Raw genomic sequence first — 6000 nt, forward strand, 5'->3', positions numbered from 1 at the left:
TAATATGTTGTTATATGCACATTTTAAGTTACATTCTTAATTTCTGTGTTAAATGAAAAGATGTTTATTTGCAAGCTTTGCACTGACTCCACTGCTTTCTCTAATGGAGATGTCAATTTGAACTCAATTTCTAAAGTCAAAGTTAGGGTAACTTGATAAGAAATAGGTGCTTGTTGCTTTTCCATATTCTAGACTCTCCCTTGCAAATAAACCTTTACAGATTCAGAACACCATCTTATAAAGTACATACCTAATTTGCCATTAGGGTGTTTATGCTGTTAGAGCTAGTGAGTTCTAATCCCAGTTGTCCCATTGAGACAACTGATAGACATGGACAAGACACTTTACACTCACATTTTAAAAACAGGCCACTATTTTGCAGTGCCTCGATTTTTGGGTGGCCAACTTAAAACACCAGATTTTCAAGAAGTGCGGGGCACCTGAAGCTCTAGTTGACGTTTCTGGCAGGCAGTAGGGTTCATCACCGTTGAATATTAAGTATCTCCATTTGATCCTTAAAAAATGGAGGCAACCCAAATGAGCAGCCACTTTTGAAAATGCAGGTGAAAATCTCTATGGTTGTGTAAAACAGATATTATAATATGTACCTCATCAGGTTGCTGTGAGCATTAAATAAAGTTTATACAAATTCAGCTAAATTAGTGCTCTATGAGTGGCAAAATATTTTTCATCAGGAACAGCATAACCAATGTGGAGCAGCCCCAAAGTGATGATTACCTCTTGTTCACTGGGTTCATGTTAGAGTTCTGCATGCTGACATTTCTAAAGAAATGCCCACTGAATCAGTCACTGTCCTTCACAGCAGCCCTGGATGGAATCCAGATACATTTCACTTCTCTACTTCTATATTGACTTTATATAGTAGGATGAGGAATCTCTTCACTACTTCTCAAGGTCTCTTTAAATGAGGCAAAAACCTCCCGAAGTATCCATGTTCAAACAGACAAACTATAGAGAAAACTCATATTATGTCACACAGCATTCTTGCAGTAAGAAAATTGTGGTCTTCTGACCAAATTTTGGTCTTCTGACCAAAGCAGAAGACATAATTTAATGGGGAAAAATTACACAAATTTGTTCAGGGAGAAACCAATACAGCAATAACAGCTAATGCAATGTGCGCTATAACCTACACCAGTCCTTCTGGCCTTACTTGCAAAAATAGTCCCATTGTCTTCAATAGCACAACTCAAGCAAGAGTAATGGGCAGGATTTGGTCCTCTCGTTGTTCGCTTGCCTAATCTGTATAGTCTGCATCACCTAGTATCTCAGCACCCTTCAGTAGCTACATGACTAACATATGTCACATTGGTCTCAGGATATTAGAGAGACAAGGTGGGTGAGGTAACATCTTCTTCAGGTCTGGGAAATGTACTCAGAGATGTGAAGAAGAACTCTGTGAGCTCGAAAGCTTGTCTCTCCCACCAGCAGAAACTGGTCCAATGAAGATATTACCTAGCCCACCTTGTCTCTCTAACATATGTTATGGGAGATTTGTTCTTCACCAGTGATTATTTTTTCATTATGTTTTGCTTTTGTAATTAAAAATCTCAGCTCGGATCCTGCAATCAGATCCATTAAAGCAGACCTCTGTGCCCGTACTGAGCCACAGCGACTTCTGTGAGACTACCCACAGGTGCCCTAGTGGATTGGATTACAGGCTTGAGGTCTTTTAGTGTATATGTTGCTACTTCAAGGGCATTCTGACCTGAACAAAGTAGTAAGTAGGAATAAGATGACCAGGCCTGCAGAATGGCTATCCAAGCTATAAAACTATGCTAGGGCCACTACTTCATAGCCAATATTTTACAGGTGTAGTTTGGCCACACCAGAAAACACGGCTCTTCTTGAGTGTTTGCACTTGAATGCCGGGAAGATGGGAAGTGTTGTGAAAGAGACAGGCTTGTCAGATCAGACAGGAGTTGGGCTGGCTAGACTGCCTTGAATTTAAAGCACGCAGAAAGATCACAGACAGGAGTCTCTCTTTGTCTCTCATTTTGTACCAGCTTGAGAAGCCTTTGTTGCTCAACAGTTTGTACATCCAGTTTTTTCACAGCTGTCAAATCAAATTGATTTTCAGTCATTTTAACCCGGCCAGGATCAGCAAACCTAGTCCCTCAGGTGAAAAGCCAGTGTAGCAAGGAAGCCACTCTAGTTGGCTGTACTATCCAGTTCTTCTAAGATACAAAGAATTTGTTTGTTTTGCTTATGAGAGTTGAGGGACCAATGGCACGGAAGGCTAAATCCCTCATTATCCCCATGGTACACACTTCACACTTTGCTATCAATACACACTGCAGAAATGTTTCCAGGGCTAGTAATACAGTTGGCAGTGTCTGATCAGGAAAGGACCTCTACAGAGCTAACTCAGTTTCTGAATTACACTTCAGCCCTTGGGAAGACAATTTCTTTTGTTCCCATTCGAGGTCAGTTCTGGGGTAACATGTGTTATCCGTCTCTCAGTCTTTACTAGCAGAACATTACTGAAAGACGTGGAAATTGAGAAAGAAAAATAAATAAAGTGAACAGGCAAATTAAAAAGGGCTTGGGGGAAACAAAATCCCAACCTGTATGCAATATTCTTATCAACAGGGCAATGGGAACTAAATTTGGGATTTGCATCTTGATGGGTACAGTAGATCTGAACGCCACATGATTCATGAGCATCTGATAAGCAAACACAGCCACTATGATTACAAATGTACTGAGTCGAGTTAATGTAAGAGCTAGAATCCAGCAAATTCATTTAATCTGTAAAAGCACAATTTCTCCTTTAACTTTCACTATATTACACTGAGGGTGAATTTGGCCTTTGTGTAGGAAGATGTCTGTGTGTATTATGCACTATGTATTTAGGATTTCCCTTTTCTATAAATCCAGTGGCCACAACTAGAATTCCCCATGAATCTAATAGTGCTCCACTCATATTGCTATACTCATTAAAATCACAGACCTCCTTACTACCCCAGTTGTGGTCAAAATCTACCCATGTTGCCTTGTATCAGTTCACCTAGATGTTGCCCAAGATTTGGCAGAAGACCAGAACATGATGGTAGTAGCATTTGGCAGTAAAAATCAACCAAGTACCCCAGGCCCAAACTGCTGAAAGCAAAGTGATGAAGCAAAGTGTTAAAAACTATCAAAAGAGACTTGATTTTCCAACATTTTTTTGCATCCATTGCTACAGACATAACTGTTGCTTTCCAATTTTGCCTCATTCCTCGGCATAACACCTTTTCTCCCCCGACTTCCTAATTAACAGATTAGAGAGCTGAGTTCTGATTGGCTTCAAGATAAGGCCACTAAAGAGTATTTCTGTGCATGTGAGTGCATTAAAAGCTATCAGTTTTATTACCAAAGAAATGAATTAGAGCTAAGCTAGTGAAAAGAAATAAATCTAAGTGGGGATAGTGAGTTATAGGGAGATGGGTGAGAAAAGTAGAAAAAGAAATTGATCATGACAATCTCCTCCTAGCCAGCTGGCATGGCAGCTCAGCTGGTGAAAACCCAGAAGCTTTCAGTGCAATACATTTCACAAGAGGTCTTATGGCTTCATTCAATTACAAAACATCACACAAAAAGGCCTTGTATCATTCTCCTCCAGAACTTTCATGCTGGAGGTGAAGTATATTTGAGACGCTGGATATGAAACCTGAAGCCTTTGCATTGGCTATTTGTGTAACAGCATGAAGTGGGCTCAGGCCAGCATGCAGGTGAGGGATGTCAATATCAAACCTAAAGATGGGTAAATTCCATTTTCCCTTTATATGGATCAATCACATGATCCATGTGTGACGGGTTGGGTCACAGAAACCCCCTTAAGACCATCACCTGGTGTGCTAAGACTACCTCTGAGCCCGTTTTCCCTGCCAGCTTGGGACTTCAGAACCCTGTCATACACGCTAGTCTGCTGCAAACACAGACCCAGGTCTGAACCACGTCCCCCAAAACTGCAGGTTTTAACTGAAAGCCACTTAGCAGGTACTCCTGTCTCCAGCACCCAGATACCCAGTTCCCAATGGAGTCCAAACCCCAAATAAATCCATTTACTCTGTATAAAGCTTATACAGGATAAACTCATAAATTGTCCACCCTCTATAATACTGATAGCGAGATATGCACAGCTGTTTGCTCCCCCAGGTATTGATCACTTACTCTGGGTTAATTAATAAGGAAAAAGTGATTTTATTAAATATAAAAAGGCGGATTTAAGTGGTTCCATGTAATAACAGACAGAACAAAGTAAGCTACCAAGCAAAATGAAACAAAACACGCAAGTCTCAACCTAATACATTAAGAAACTGCATACAGGTAAATCTCACCCTTAGAGATGTTCCAATAAGATTCTTTCACAGACTGGACTTCTTCTTACCCTGGGTCCAGCAATCACTCACACTTCAGTAGTTACTGTCCTTTGTTCCTGTTTCTTTCAGGCATCTCTTGGGGGTGGAGATGTCATCTCTTAAGCCAGCTGAAGACAAAATGGAAGGGTTTCCAGGGCCTTTTATTTTCTTTCTCCTGTGAGCAGAAACCCCTTTGTTCTCCTGCGCAAAATCACAGCAAAAAGATGGAGTTTGTAGTCCCCTGGGCAAGTCACATGTCTATGAATGATTCAGCTTTTTTCAGGCAGATGCCATTGTTTACATGTTAGTTTGAACATTCCCAGGAAAGCTCAGATGTGGATTAGCATCTCCCAAAATCCATTGTCAGTTAAGTGTTTTTTGATTGGACACTTACTGAGAATAGTCCTTTCTCAAGAAGCTGATCAAATGCTTCACTGAGGCTATTTAGAATCAAACACATTGAGATATAAGTACATAGCCAATAGTCATAACTTCAAATACAAAAATGATACACACATACAGAAAGCATAATCATAACCAGCAAAACAACAACCTTTCCATAGATACCCCACTTACCTCCACTATACAAAACTTGATGTAGCTCAGCAGTTTGAGCATTGGCCTACTAAACCCAGGGTTGTGAGTTCAATCCTTACAGGGGCCATTTAAGGATCTGGGGCAAAACTCTGTCTGAGAATTGGCCCTGTTTTGAGCAGGGGGTTAGCCTAAATGACCTCTTGAGGTCCCTTCCAATCCTGATGTTCTATGATTTCATAGGGTTGCAACAATGACATCACAGTTTATGTCAGTAATGCCAAACCATGGTTCTCAGGTTGGACAGGATTTTCTTTCCAAAGATATGTGGAGCCATAGTTACTGATGAGTTCCCAGAAAAACAGGCATTGGACCATCAAAAAGCCCAGGCAGTATGAGCAGCATTGGGTACCCAGCTCTGCTGCTTGATGTGATCTGTACAAAAGCAAACCTGCCTTCATGAGCATGATGCCACACTTCAGGCCAGCCCAGAGAATGCTTTGACATTTTTTACTGCTGCTGCCACCAGGATCAAAATATTGTGTGGTCTCAACCCAAAGCTAGTGTTCACTGTGAATGACAGCATCACTGGTGCCCAGCTTGGGGGGAGAACTCTGCTGATATGCTACCAGTGTGTTTTGTGCATGTCCCATCACAATAACAGGTAACAGGACTTACCTACTCTTACACATGGCTGGAGCCCATCTGCTTACCCACAATGTGAGCAATATGGCCAATGCACTGACTTTGTTTCCTTTACCACCCTGCACCAACAAAACATGGTTTGCTTTAGGATGGACTGGGTCCTGTAGCTTGTTTTTGAAGAGGCGAAAGTGAACTTGGTCCTGCTCCTCCTGGATTATCGACTCATAGACTCATAGACTTTAAGGTCAGAAGGGACCATTAGGGTGACCAGATGTCCCAATTTTATAGGAGCAGCAGAGAATCCTGTGGCACCTTATAGACTAACAGACGTTTTGGAGCGTGAGCTTTCGTGGGTGAATACCCACTTCGTCAGACGCAGGTAATGGAAATTTCCAGGGGCAGGTATATATATGCTAGCAAGCAAGCTAGAGATAACGAGGTTAGTTCAGTCAGGGAG

Source organism: Chelonoidis abingdonii, chromosome 19 (assembly GCF_003597395.2).
Source record: "Chelonoidis abingdonii isolate Lonesome George chromosome 19, CheloAbing_2.0, whole genome shotgun sequence".
NCBI lineage: Eukaryota > Metazoa > Chordata > Testudines > Testudinidae > Chelonoidis > Chelonoidis abingdonii.